At 42.8% G+C, this 15,253-nt stretch overlaps 1 protein-coding gene across 7 annotated transcripts in view; it reads right to left on the bottom strand.

The window, feature by feature from the left end:
* palmdb (palmdelphin b) overlaps positions 1-15,253 on the bottom strand; it is an 82,256-nt gene that overhangs the window by 13,139 nt on the left and 53,864 nt on the right. The window contains exon 1 of one of the 7 annotated variants that reach the window (XM_076888771.1): positions 8,988-9,082. The exons of 5 other annotated variants lie outside the window; for them this stretch is intronic. The gene's annotated coding sequence lies outside the window, so the exon portion shown is untranslated. Of the gene's footprint in view, positions 1-8,987; positions 9,083-15,253 lie in introns of those variants that run through there. One more of the 7 variants, XM_076888772.1, reaches the window with a different exon arrangement.

Below are 15,253 nucleotides of genomic sequence, written 5' to 3' on the forward strand. Positions count from 1 at the left end.
AAAACTACTATGGCCGCTGTTAGGGCCCTCACCTTGTTAACTCCCATTGTGTTTATACGGCACTCTGTATTTAGTCATTAGTTATCATTAATCTCTGGCTCTCTTCCACAGGGTGTCTTTCTCCTGTTGCAGCACATCCTAAGCCTGGTTCTGCCAGAGGCTTCTTCCTGTTGAAAAGGAGTTTTTTCTTCCCACTGTCAGCGAAGTGCTTGCTCAAAGGGGCTCATGTTTTGTTGGGTTTTCTCTGTTTTCTTTGTACCGTGAGGCAACTGCAGAAGCATCCACCCTCATTTTGTCTTCATCGTCCTGCTAGATAGCAGCAGATTTTTAACAAGACTGTCTCGGTACATTTTTCTAGAGGTTGCAGATTTTACTCCACTCCTGAATCTATATCCACTCTCAGTGGTGGGCTGGCTTAGAGCAGCGGTCCCCAACCTTGTGACCACTTTAATCTCAGACAATATTTTCATGGACCAGCCTTTAAGATGTCGCAGATAAATTCAACAAAATAAAATGATACGATTAAGGCAAAAACTGTGGTATTTTGTAAATAAACACGAATTCACTGTGTAACTGTGTAACTTTATTAGCAGCGGCCTCCTGAAATGCGCCAACAATAACATCCTCCTCTTTCCCCCTTAATGCTCTCTGGTCGTTATGGTAACGCGTAAACATTTCTTTCAATATAAGACACAACTACAACACGGGAAAAGACCCAGGGAAACCCAGTTAACCATAAAAACCCTGAAAACCATAAATTTCACACCCGAGCCTCAACTCTCACGGCCTATGGCCCGGGTGTTGGGGACTGCTGGCTTAGAGGACTGAGGCTTGTGCAGATCAACAGTGGGGAACAGTGCATCACATTGGTATATTCCACATGTGATGGTAACTTGTGTGATTGCCTCAGAGTTCGTCTTAAGTGTTGTCGTCCATAGTACCATTAAGTTCCTGATGTTATTACAGTTCTCCCAGCAGGGATGTCATCTTCACTGCTCTTCATGCACTTCTTATCAAGTTATGGCATTTTCATAACACAGACTTGCTTGTGCAAAAGCCATGAAAACAATTAAACCTTATTTGACATTTGTCTAAACATGAATAGGAATTCAAACACTTTCAGCACAGTATGAAGACTTTGTTATCAAAATGTTTCGTTTTATTATCAAAGCCTTGCTGACATTGGAAATAGTTCTGTAAAAATGTAGACATAAGCTAGAGAAAAAGTGTTCAGACAGAAAAATGAAACGTGAACGATTTGTTGAAACAAAACTGATAGCACTGACAGAAGCAAATCATACATGTGGAACTATATGCATGAGACAACAGATGAAGAAAATATATACAGTCTTAAAACAGCAGCAAGTCAAAGTGTGTAGGCACGTAGCTACAGTTGAGACAGCTCACTGAAGTTCAAACCAAGCCTCAACATAAAGAAAGATGATTGTTGATGCACATGAGCTGCTGTGAGTAATTCAGGTTGATGTACAACCATGGGAATGGTCTGAAATGAGAAAATACTCAGTGAGCAGCAGTTCCCCCTGTTGATGTCAGGAGTCAGAGGAGGATGTCCAGACTGCTTTGAGCTGATAAGGAGGCAAGAATAACTCAGTCAGCTACTTCTTACAAACGAGGTAGGCAGCATCTGTATATAGACATAGAAAATAATGAATCAAGCAGAAAAAACAAATTGAGTTCCTTTCCATCTTGCAGGAGACAAAAATGGCTTTTCAAAGAGCAAAAAGTGCAAAAAATATCATCAGCTGCATCTTCCTGGAAGATACTGAAACCCAGGCCATAACTTTCCAGAGTGAAGCAATATTTTAATGGATGTTTCACATGGTGGCCAACACCTGGGGAATCCTACAGGTCTTAGAAACTTCAACAATAAAACTCATGGACTTTATGGCCGGTCTTTTCCTTCTTTAACTGTATAAATTTACCGTGTAGTCTTAGTGTGTTGTAAGGCAGCGGTCCCCAACCCCCGGGCCTCGGACCGGTACCGGTCCATGAGTCGTTTGGTACCGGGCCGCGAGAGTTGAGGCTCAGGTGTGAAATGTCTGGTTTTCAAGGTTTTTATCGGTTTTCAGCGTTATTTTGTTATCGTTTTTATCGTTAACTATGTTTTCCTGGGTCTTTTCCCGTGTGTTATGAATAAATCTTCTTTTTTTCGGTACTGGTACTGGTTTTATTTTGTTGTATTTATCCATGACACCTTAAAGGCCGGTCCATGAAAATATTGTCGGGCATAAACCGGTCCGTGGTGCAAAAAAGGTTGGGGACCGCTGTTGTAAGGTTTAACCTTTCGAGGTGGGGTATGGTTTGGGACCACAGCCCTTTATAGGTTTTAGGTTCTGTTAGCGATGCTTGTTTACATGTGGCTAAAATTCCTCCCGATCCTACTTTTAATTAGGACCAACAAGGAGTAATATTTAACTGTACTTTGGTCACTTTGTTATATTCAGGTCCTCAAAGCTGAGCTCAGTGTTTGTAGAAGACCCCGTCTTTGTGTTTCAGTCTCATCCTACCTTCCTGGACCATGAATCAAATTGTTTTCTATCTGGTTTCATCTGCAGTTGGATAGTGACAGTGGCAAAGACTGCCAGTGGAAGGTTTCACACTCACAGACACACACACACACACACACACGCACGCACACACACACGCACGCACACGCACGCACATGCACGCACACACACGCACGCACGCACACGCACGCACGCACGCACGCACACACACACACACACACACTCTCTCCTGTAACGACACAAGAATGCGACAGACTTGGTGCCATGGTAACCACTGAAAGGCCTGGCACTTATACTGCAATGCTCAGCTGTCACCTCCTCCACTTCCACCTCCCCCGCAACAACTCATCAGCAGCCTGTTAAATGTGACTGGAAGCAGTGCTGTACTCAAAGTGGACATGAAACACGACATGTATTAAGTCTAATTTACATCATGGGGCCCTACACTAAAACCTGTCATAGATTTAACACAAGCCGGATCTAAGACAATGCACAATGTCTGTGGATGGTTACTGCTAATGTTAGGTAACTAGTGACAGAACCTAGACTGTGGTGGAAAACAGGGAAGCTAAAACTAAAAAGCAGTTGAAGGGCATCACTTTTATTCTATCCCTGGCTGTAGCAATGAGCTTTGTGTTTAAAGAAAAGGCAAGGATATACTGTTCAGTCTGACTGTCACTTAAGCAGTAATTAGTTCTTCATTAGTAGCTGTAACACTCTACATGTGTTGGAAGCACTCAGAGAATACAAGACAAATAACTATCTGATTATCTGACCACTGGATGCACAGCTTTGTGTATTTTTTTATATTCAGTTGATACAGATGGGTATCAGATTCTTCATGTTAGTATAAACAATACATTCAACAATAGTCACGGATTAGTGTTGGATAGATTTTGTGAAATCTCCAAATTTCCTTTTCCTTTTTTAAAAGGAAGAACAAAAATGTTTGGAATCCAGCTGTGTTGTTCTTTTTCACGTTCTCTCAGATGAATTTCATCAGCACCATATATGTGTTGCATCTATAGAAAGATTGTAATCGTTGGGAAAAACCAACACAGCTACCATACACCACCTTGGCGACAGTGGGAAAGAAAACCCCCTTTTAACAGGAAGTATGATGTTGGGCCAGAACAGAGTTCACTGCCGCTGGTGGTTGGATGATTCTGGAAAAGTCATTCCTTCATTCATTGTTTTGCTGATTTAAATTTTATCAGCAAACTGTCCTCCTCTGTATACAGAACACTGTCTATATATGGGACCTCTATAAAGCAGTGGCTTTGTCCTCCTCTCATCCCCGTCATGGCTCCGGAGGTTTCTTCCTGATAAAATGGGGGTTTTTCTTTCTCACTGTCGCCAAAGTGCTTGCTCATAGGGAGTCATTTAATTGTTGGGGTTTTCTGTTTTTTTGTGTATTATTTATAATATAAATTCAAATTCAATTCAATTCAATTTTATTTATACAGCACCAAATCACAACAACAGTCACCTCAAGGTGCTTTATATTGTAAGGTAGACACTACAATAATACATACAGAGAAAAATCCAGCAATCATATGACCCCCTATGAGCAGCACTTTGGCGACAGTGGGAAGGAAAAACTCCCTTTTAACAGGAAGAAACCTCCGGCAGAACCAGGCTCTGGAGGGGCGGGGCCATCTGCTGTGATTGGTTGGGGTGAGAGAAGGAAGACCAATGAATTCAGTTTAATTTATATAGCGCCAAATCAGTTACATTAAGGTGCTTTGGCGTGGATTCAATTGCAGGATCAACTACTGGATTTAGATTCAATACAAGGAAATGCTAAAATGTCTAAAACCAAACAAAGACAAAAGAGCTTTTTGAATTATCATCTTAAATGATTGTCTACTTATCAGAAAACCATTTATTTCCACACTTCTTGAGCAACGTCTCAAACATTTTGTTCTTCTTTAAATGTCACATTTATAATTGTGGGGTTTGACAAATGCACGTTCACAAAGGGCTCACCTGTGATTGGTTTAAATGTGGAAGAAAAGAAAGACCTCGAAGTCTTTCAGCAGTGGTGTTCAGCTTATATCACAGCAACGGATTTCTTTCAGGCTTTTAATATTTGGCCATTTTATTTTTTTTTATAAATCACAATAGGATTCACATCAGATGAACCTTTAGAAAAAAACACTGGTGAGTGAACAGCAGAATCAGGAAAGGCTGGCCAGCTGTGGACTGATGCTCCACACTTTTACGTGTGACAACAAGAAGCAGGCAGGTGTCTAGAATAGAATAGAATGCCTTTATTGTCACTATACAGTTGTACAATGAGATACAGAGTATCTCCTACTCAGTGTAAACATGCTGGGGGGCACAGTTCTGCAGCGCTATGTACATATGGACAATATTAACATAGGGAAAAACATATATACATAAAATGTACAATATACAAGACGTAAGTAATATGTAATAAATAGTGTTATGTATATAGTTATTGCACATAGAATTGGTATTGCACAGTGGTGGTCCATAGAGGAAGTGGGAAGTGGGGGGCTGTGTTATCTGTGCATGTGTGAGTTCAGGGTGGTTATGGCTTTGGGGAAGAAACTGTTTTTGAGTCTGAGGGAAGCAGGCTGAACATGTTGAAGCCAGGGTGGGAGCTGTCCTTGATAATGTTTGCTGCTCTGCTGAGGCATAAAAGTCCATCAGGGAGGGGAGAGGGCAGCCGATGATCTTTTGTGCTGTCTTGACCACACTCTGAAGCCTCGCTCTATCCGCCTTGGTGCAGCTGCCGTACCATACCGTGATGCAGTAGGTTAGCAGGCTCTCAATGGACGAGCGGTAGAAGGTCAGCAGCAGGTTGGAGTTCAGCTGAGGACTCTCATGAAGTGCAGCCGCTGTTGGGCCTTCTTGATGACCGCTGAGATGTTGTCTGTCCAGGAGATGTCAGCAGAGATGAGGACACCAAGGAACCGGATGGTGTGGACCCTCTCCACACACTCCCCGTTGATGTAGAGGGGGCCAAGTCAGTGCTGTGTCTCCTGAAGTCAACAATGAGCTCTTTGGTTTTCTTAGTGTTCAGTGCCAGGCTGTTCTCTGAACACCAGGCTGCCTGCTTCAGAACTTCCTCTCTGTACTCTGCCTCGTCTCCCTTCGAGATGAGTCCGACTACCGTGGTGTCATCGGCAAACTTGATGATGAGATTGTTGTTGTGGGTCGAACTGCAGTCGTGGGTGTAGAGAGAATACAGGAGGGGGCTCAGCACACAGCCCTGTGGGGAGCTGGTGCTCAGTGTGCGAGTGGAGGAGAGATGGGGGCGGAGTCTTACAGTCTGGGGTCGGTTTGTGAGGAAATCCTTTATCCAGGCACATGTGAGAGGAGGGAGGCCAAGAGTGACCAGTTTGGTGATGAGGATGTCCAGGTTGATTGTATTAAAGGCTGAGCTGTAGTCCACAAAGAGCAGTTGGACGTAGCTTTGCCGCTGCTCTAGGTGACTCAGCACAGCGTGGAGGGCTGTGGCGATGGCGTCTTCTGTGGATCTGTTTGCACGGTATGCAAACTGGTGGGGGTCGAATTCTGGGGGGAGGTAATCCTTGATGTTCTGAAGGACTAGTCTCTCAAAGCATTTCATGATTACCGGTGTGAGGGCCACAGGGCGGTAATCGTTCAGGCTGGAGATGGGAGACTTCTTCGGCACTGGGATGATTGTGGCTGACTTTGATCTTTTGATCTGCGTGTGCTGCTGAAGTTTAATCTTCATGTTCAATGTGTGGAGGCCGAGCTCAAAAGAATGAGGAACTGGTCACTTTGATGGACAGTTACTGCATTAAATCAAAGGACAGCTTGGCAAGTCAGTTGCAAGAAAACAGATTCTTAGTTTCTTAGTTAACAAAGTAAACTGAACTTTTAAAAATGTGATCAGATACAGGCCGTGCTCATGTTGCCAGTGAGTACTAAACATCTGGCTCCAGAGCTCAGCTGTCTGTGGGTTCAGGCTCCAGTGTTTCATCTGGAAACAGGAGAGGACGGTGTGACCGGCTCTCTTTGATGAGGAGCTCATTTGTCTGATTAAACAGGTTTCTGCTGTCATCATGTGTAAATCTGAAGGATATTAGAACAAATTACATGCAATGCTTGTAGCCACTGCGTGCTACTTGTGTTAGGTTTTTATGTGTTGTGGTTATCTGTGTGCAACTACACGGCAGATTAACTTCAGCGTGTCTGTGGATCCGTCACTCTGGTGTCCTGCCTTTCACCCACAGTCAACAGGGAAACCATCTATCTGCTGTCTGTTGTCACTGCTCAAATATTGCTTACAGTTATTTTAATTTGAGTTTGATAAGTTTGTGTATTTGTTCATTTAAAATCTTAACAGTGTTCATAAAGAGACTAACAGGACCATCATTACAGAGCTGTTTGTGTCAGTGCTTTGATCTGTGCTTATTAGTAATAATTGTTTCCATAAAGAGCCAGAAAACACTTTGATCAAATACTGATGATCAGCTATCCCGAATCCTATATAAAAGTTGTAATAGTATATGTACATTCTGTAAAAAGACACTTTTACTGAAGTAGAAGTACAGATGTTATGTGTTAAAATATACTTGTTGAGGCATTAAACTGTAAACCACAGCTGGAGCTATTTCACTGTGGGTAAATCACACCACAGTTTATTAGTTAGACTGTGTTATATTAATGCTACATAACATTAGAGTTCTCTATGAAATATCTGCCATTGTGAAAGAGTGATCTGTGCTACTTATCAGTAACTTTGTGTCTTTTTGATGATTTGTTGATGTTTTGAAGGTAAAGTTTGACGACGTTGTTATTTGTGTTGTGCACGTGTGGATGTCCTGATCTATCACCGGCTTCACTTTAATACCGAAAAACATCTTAAAAACCGTTGAACTCGGGGGCAGGTTTCTCATGCTCAGTACTGTGTTTACTGCAGACGACATGTCTGTATTTTGACCAGAGTTTACAATAGCTAGATGTACCTGATCCTCGTTTTGTTTTTAAAATCATGAAGGCTGTGTAATACTGTACAGATGAATGGGACATCTGTGCAGTCAAACCTGACTCCTCTCTAAGTGCACAGAGCAGACACGCTGCATATGACTTGTATGCGTGGGTTTTTGAAGTTACAAGCAGTTGCACTCATGAAATGAAAATATTTGCTCCGATTATGTTTTTTTCTTCTTCACGTGTGACTTATGGTAACAAATCTCTCCACAGCCATCTGCCATGACAACATGGGGTAAGGGCAGGCAGAGATGCGACGAACACGCGTGATGTTAATAATAAGCATTCAGCACGTTGGTGGCAGCCACAACAGACATGATTACATACATGCTGTGAAAACACATTTGCCCTTTTCATGACTTCTTAGTTATTTGCAAATTTCTCACACTTACATATTTCAGTTTTAAATAATGATTTCCTTCATCATGCCTGGCAGGATCTACACCCAGACATGATTATTAGCAGACCTGTGGACTCACTTGCATAGAACCTGTCTGACAAAGTGAAGTGGAACAAAAGATCAAAAAGCATCGCGATCTAAAGAAAATGATGGACATGTGAGAAACCTGTGAGTCTCATTCCAACAGTTCATGTCCTGAAGGTTAAGCACACTTGTGTTATGGAGCAGGACGATGGTCTGAAACACCCAGCAGCTCCACCTCTGAAGGGCTCAAATGAACAAAATGACTTCAGTTTGATTCAGATGTCATCTCATGAAACAGGCTGTTCTTTGCCCACTGAACCATTTATTAAGGCTGAATTCATTTTCCCCTTTTAAGCCTTTTTCTCTGTTAACTGAAAAACTGCATTTTGTATCTAAGATATTAAAATTAGTTTGATGATCAGAAAGTGCGTTAAGTGTGACAAATCAGCAAAATGCTTTTTCACAGCACTGTGTATCGTGTTTCTGCATACGAAGTTCATTCCTATATCCATCTTAAGGAAAACACAAATGAGCTGCATGATTTCTATTCAGAGTTCTTTCACCATTATAAAAATGAGGCAACACAACATGTTCCCAATCATTGATGTTACTGTGTCACTTTCTGCAGAATAAGAAAAAATCTTTGAATTTGAATTCATACAAATGAATTTAAAACACAGCCACTCATCCAACCTCACACACACACTGGGCTCCTTCCTATACCTAGACCACAATACACTCCATAAGAACAACTGTGAGTGAGTGAGCATATCTCCAAGCACACTCCATTACAAGGCTAAATGAAATCTGTAGAATTTTACAGTTAATGTCAGCACTGAAGTGAAAACTGAGAATAAGATTTCTATCAACAACATAAAGAACAAAAGCATCTCTCCTCAAGGGCAGTTTAACCCCCCCGCAGCATCACGACGTCCACATCAACAAACAGCGTCATTTCCATGTTAGAAGACGAAGTCGATACTGTGGTGTGACTCTGCACTCTAACAAAGGTAAACTTTGTGTGTGTGTGTGAATGGACCTACCTGAGAGAGGGTAGCAGGCTAATGCAGAGGGCTCTGCTCTGTTTCTGAGTGCAGCTTTATACTGGCAGCTCTGCATGGCTGCGTTTGCCTCTGATTGGACAGATGGTGAAGGAGGGCTACACTGGAGGCAGCCAATGCTTGAGCTTTCTCTGATGAACACAGTCAAGCTGAGAGGAGATCATCTTGTCCTTTTGGACTCGTTCTATCCTACACTGGGACTGATTTGAAACACGTGCTTATTTTCTCTCTCGGGGAGGAACGGACATGTAGTGAAATGAATGTAAATTTCACTACTTATCTTTTGAAATTAAACCTACATTAAATTCAGTTAAGGTCACTTCAACTGTATGACAACAGTTGGCTCAAGACACTTTATACAACAAGCTATAGACCCCACACTAATACAGAGAAAACCCCAACCATCAGAAGACCTGCTGTGAGCAAGCACAGGACAGTGATCGACACATGACGAGTGCGAATAGAAAGGAGTGTGAATGAAGTGTATCATGCTATCATCCTATTGCAGCATAACTAAGGGAGGATTCAGGGTCACCTGGTCCAGCCCTAACTATATGCTTTAGCAAAAATGAAAGTTTGAAGCTTCATCTTTAAGGCAGAGGAAGGCTCTGAAAATCTACTTTTAAATACTCTAGGAACAACAAGTAGACCTGCAGAGCGAGAGCGAAGTGCTCTAATAGGGTGATATGGTGCTACAAGGTCATTAAGATAAGATGGGGCCTGATTATTTAAGACCTTGTATGTGAGGAGCAGGATTTTGAATTCTGGATTTAACAGGAAGCCAATGAAGAGAAGGCAGTAAAGGAGAAACCTGCTCTCTTTCAGTACTCTCTGCGGCATTTTGGATCAGCTAAAGAGTTTTCAGGGAGCGATCGTGGCTCAAGAGTTGGGCGTTCGGCTTGTAATCGGAAGGTTGCCGGTTCGAGCCCCGGCTTGGACAGTCTCGATCATTGTGTCCTTGGGCAAGACACTTCACCCGTTGCCTACTGGTGGTGGTCAGAGGGTCCGGTGGCGCCAGTGTCCGGCAGCCTCGTCTCTGTCAGTGCGCCCCAGGGTGGCTGTGGCTACATGTAGCTGCCATCAGCAGTGTGTGAATGGGTGGATGACTGGATATGTAAAGCGCTTTGGGGTCCTTAGGGACTAGTAAAGCGCTATATAAATACAGGCCATTTACCATTTAAGATAATGTGATTAGTAATAAATACATGAACTAGGTTTTCAGCATAATTCTGAGACAGGACGTTTCTAATTTTAGAGATGATGCACAAATACAAGAAAGCAGTTCTGCATGTTTGTTTAATATTTGCATTAAAGGACATCCTGGCCACATCTCACTGAGGCCAAGGTGAGGACACATAGACTGATAGGACACCATTTCTAAGATTTTCATGGCCAAATACAACAGTATCATACAGTGAACTGAGGTCTAGCAGGACGAGCAGTCCACTGTCAGAGAAGATCATGTGTAACCTTCACTAAAGCTGTTTCTGTGCTGTGATCAATTTTGGTGGACAGAAGGATGGGCCTCTGCGGACATAGCCAATAAAGGACGATGGAAGAGCCGTGGCGTCCAGGTCCAGGTCCAGACTGAGCAAACGCAGCCTTAGCCATTTAGTTATTCCGGCGTGTGTGTGAAGTGCGGAGTGAGTAGGAGTGAGCTCCCCAATATTTTTGGGAAGCCTTGTTTTCTCCTGTGTTGTTAGACCAGGGAGGTCAGACTCAGAATCAGAATCACGTTTATTGGCCATGTATATGCACAGACACATACAAGGAACTTGGTTCCGGTAGATGGTGACTCTCAAGCACAGCAATGTATAATGTAATAATAATGTAATGTCCACAATGTAAGCAACACAACACCCCCCCCCCCTCCCACACACACACACACACACACAAGCTGTGTAAACCAACTATAAATAACGAATCTAAACTTATATACATAAAATACAGAAATGAATGAGGTGGAATGAATACTACACAATGTGCATAAGGTGCAGTTGCAGTCTGGCAGTGGGAGCAGTGTGACAGGTCAACTGTTAAGAAGGGAGATGGCGAGGGGAAAGAAACTGTTCCTGTGTCGGGTGGTCCTGGTCTGCAGGCTTCTGTACCGTCTGCCAGAGGGCAGCAGATCAAAAAGTCTGTGTGCAGGGTGTGAGGGGTCTGCGATGATTTTCCCTGCCTGTTTCCTGGTTCTTGAGAGGTACAGATCCTGGATGGAGGGCAGGGGGGCGCCGATGAGCCTTTCTGCTGCCCGTACAGTCCGCTGCAGTCTGCTCCTGTCCTGTTTAGTGGCTGCTCCATACCAGACTGTGATGGAGGAGCACAGGACAGACTCAATGACCGCAGTGTAGAACTGGATCAGCAGCTCCTGTGGAAGACTGTACTTCCCCAGTTGTCTCAGGAAGTACATCCTCTGCTGGGTCTTTTTGAGGATGGAGTTGATGTTGGTCTCCCACTTCAGGTCCTGGGAGATGGTGGTACCCAGGAACTTGAAGGTCTTCACAGTCAACACAGGGCTGTCTAATATGGTGAGGGGGCGCAGAGTTGAGGGATGTCTCCTGAAGTCCACTGTCATCTCTACAGTCTTAAGAGTGTTCAGCTCCAGATTGTGCTGACTGCACCAGAGTACCAGCCACTCAACTTCCTGCCGGTATGCAGACTCATCACCATCCTGAATGAGGCCAATGACAGTGGTGTCATCTGCAAACAGTCACTGGTGTAGAGGGAGAACAGTAGTGGTGAGAGGACACATCCTTGAGGGGCACCAATGAGGGACCGAGTTTCAGAGGTGATCTCCCCCAGCCTCACTTGCTGCTTCCTGTCTGTCAGGAAGCTGGTGATCCACTGACAGTTTGGAGGAGAGAAGTTCAGGCACGATGGTGTTAAAAGACGAACTAAAGATTCATTAGAGAGAAATAGTCTAAATAAATAACAATTGTACTGAAAGTAGCTGTACGCTATACAACCAAGATAGCAGCATGTACTGACAGTGACTTTAGACCTAAAGTCCTCACGTCTGTAGTCATGCTGTGCTTCGAGCAGATAGTGTCTCAGCAGAGACTAACCCCCTCCCTCCACCCTCACCAGTGTGCTCACAGAGGATCACCATCAGCGTTCACAGAGAGCTGAACCATCTGAAGAACAGGAAGAGCCACGTGAGGATGCTCTTCATGGACTATGGCACAGCGTTCAACACCATAATACCAGACATAGTGCAGCATTTACCAGGGCAGAGGTAGAGAATTGTCCGGCTGGTACTCAGAAAGTAACCTCAAGCTGAACATCCTTAAAACCAAAGAACTCATAATGGACTTCAGGAGGCTCAGACAGATCAGAACCAATCTGTCTGCACCTTCAAGTTTATGGGGACCCACTTCCCCGCCAATCTCACCTGGACCCACAACCCCATCGCCGGGGTAAAGAAGGCCCAGTAGCGTTTGCACTTCCTCTCTGTCCTGAGGATGAATAACCTGGACCAGCTGGCCTTCTACCGCTCCTCAGGCCTCCTGCCTGGTGTTTGGTACTCAGGGGCCACGACTGAGAGCAGGAAGGCTGCATAGAGGGTCAGTAACACCAAAAAAATCATTGTCTGCTTTCTGACAGGCCATCGCCAGATCCTCCTGTCTCAGGAACAGCAAAGCCAGCACAGGTGAGCCCTCACACCCTGCTCAACACCTGTTTGACCCGCTCCCCTCCAGTCAGCACCTCAGGTCAATCAGGTCCCACATCTCCAGACTTACTAAAAGCTTCTTCCCCTGGGTCATTCAGACAAAAAAACACTATCCCCCACACCCCACCCCTGCCCACTCACCTCACCAATCTGAGCCATGGTCTGAGTAAATGCCGTCACTGAGGCCACTCACATATGGACTCAATACTCAGACCAAGTCCTTTTGCACTGCTTCCAAGCACTTTGTTCTCCAAAGTGTTCCTCTGCCTTGTTTTTATCTATTCCTCGTGTCTGACTGTTTATATTTTATTCCTGTACAGTTGGTGCGGAGCACCCATCATTTCTTTGTCCATGTACAATGACAGTGAGGGGCTATTCTTTTCTATTCTGGGTATTCCTAATAATAAGAAGTTATGTGAGTTGGTAAGGATTTGTTTCTTTAATGGTTAAAATGTTATTTCTGAAGAAATTCATGAAGTTCTTAAGTTTAAACAAATCCTCTGCTCAACAGACTGACTCTTTGTCCACCTGGCCACAGTGCTGAAAAGAAACAAGAGTTTTTTTTATTTGTTCTTATTTATTATTCTGGCTTACCAGATCAATTTGCACGAGCTTAAGCCTCATTTTTGTGCTTCTGTACAGCATCTAAAGATTCTTTTTCTTTCATATTAAAAACGGTAACTGTTACTTTAATGTTGTGTGGCTTAACATTAGAACTTTAATATTACCTAGTACCGTCTCTTATAATGACTATCATTTACAAATTGACTGCATATTGTTTTAATATGACTTGAAACTAGCACGTGAGACCATAATATCTTTAGGAAAGTGTTAGCTCTTCCTAGATTTACTCACAGACTTTCAGAGAACTGGAAGTGTTTCCAAGGCCACTGGTTTATGTTAAACTGATTTAAGACACTTTCATGTTTCTGAGATCCCAGAAGCTTCAACATTTTCATTAAGAGATTCTTTTCATAACCAACACCAATCCTGACATCCATACCCAATAACAGGGGCCCGTTCTTCGTACCTCGCTAAGTGAGTTAGCTGGATTAGATTGTTGATGATTCCGCGTGATCTTGGATCGTTCGGTTCCCCGAAGCTCATCCGGGACTTGCTGTCATAGCAACAGAGCCGTAAGCGTAAACCTGCTCGGGAGCAGGTTTACTTTATGTAAACAGGATTAGATCGCGGCCACTCAGGTATGTCCGCTTCATTTATATGAAAGCAACAGCGATATTCCACCACTGTTTCACCATAAATAAATAACATCAATGTAACTAAAGATAATGCAGCACTTGATCCTTTTATTGATTTCACACAGATACATACAGGTCATTCCCTAAAAAAGGGAAATGTACTATTAACATTCTATTACATGTATGTGATTATTACAGATGTAATTCATATTTCAGAGTAGTAATTGTAAATTACTTCGTGTAATCAAGATGAGAGACCACGGCTATAAAAGCGAAGGTAGATTTGGGAAGCCTGTCGCAGCCATGTCCTGTCCGTATACGCGACCAACCCATTGCGGAAGGTGCAAGATTGATAAGGAGAGTTTTCAGAATTCAGCGTATATTGCGGGATAGACAGGATCCTTTAGCTCAGCGCGACAGTGTGCTCATAGAGAGATATCGATTTTCCCGTGAGGGTATTATTCACTTAACCAACTTGTTGACGAGGGGGTGCAGGACCACCACCTGTCTTTGTTTGCTCTGCCCTTTTCTTGGTTGCTGTTATAAACAAACAGATTATTCCAGGGTCTCTTTCCAAGAGACTAAAAGCAATATAAGTGATAAATATTACCATTCTGTAGAATATTCTTATATTTCACTTTTACTTGTTCCCATGTTCTAGTGGGTCCTGTTGTGGCTCTAATGTGAAAGGGGATATAATATAATATAATATAATATAATATAATATAATATAATATAATATAATATAATATAATATAACATATTATAATATAATGTAATATAATATAATATAATATAACATATTATAACATATTATAATATAATGTAATATAATATAATATAATATAACATATTATAATATAACATATTATAATATAATGTAATATAATATAATATAATATAACATAATATAATATAATGTAATATAATATTGGATAATATAGTGTGATACAATAAATTTACCCTACCGCCTACTGGTGTTGGCCAGAGGGGCCGATGGCGCGATATGGCAGCCTGGCTTCTGTCAGTCTGCCCCAGGGCAGCTGTGGCTACAACTGTAGCTGCCTCCACCAGTGTGTGAATGTGAGAGTGACTGAATAGTGGCATTGTAAAGCGCTTTGGGTGCCTTGAACAGCGCTATATAAATCCAATCCATTATTATTGTTATTATTAAATTACTTACGAGTTTAATTTGTCAGCAACTTCCTGCCAGCCCTCTCTCCTTGCTTTTGCAGCCTTTGCAGTGTTCCCTTGCGTTTTAATTAAACTCTGAAACTCCTGAAATCTCTCAATCAAGAGTTCTTGCTCTGCTGCCGAAAAATACCGAGCGTGCTCCTTCGACATTTTCGCCGACCAATCAGAGGGTTGCCGATCAATGT

This window comes from Maylandia zebra, linkage group LG9 (assembly GCF_041146795.1).
Source record: "Maylandia zebra isolate NMK-2024a linkage group LG9, Mzebra_GT3a, whole genome shotgun sequence".
NCBI classification, from domain to species: Eukaryota; Metazoa; Chordata; class Actinopteri; order Cichliformes; family Cichlidae; genus Maylandia; species Maylandia zebra.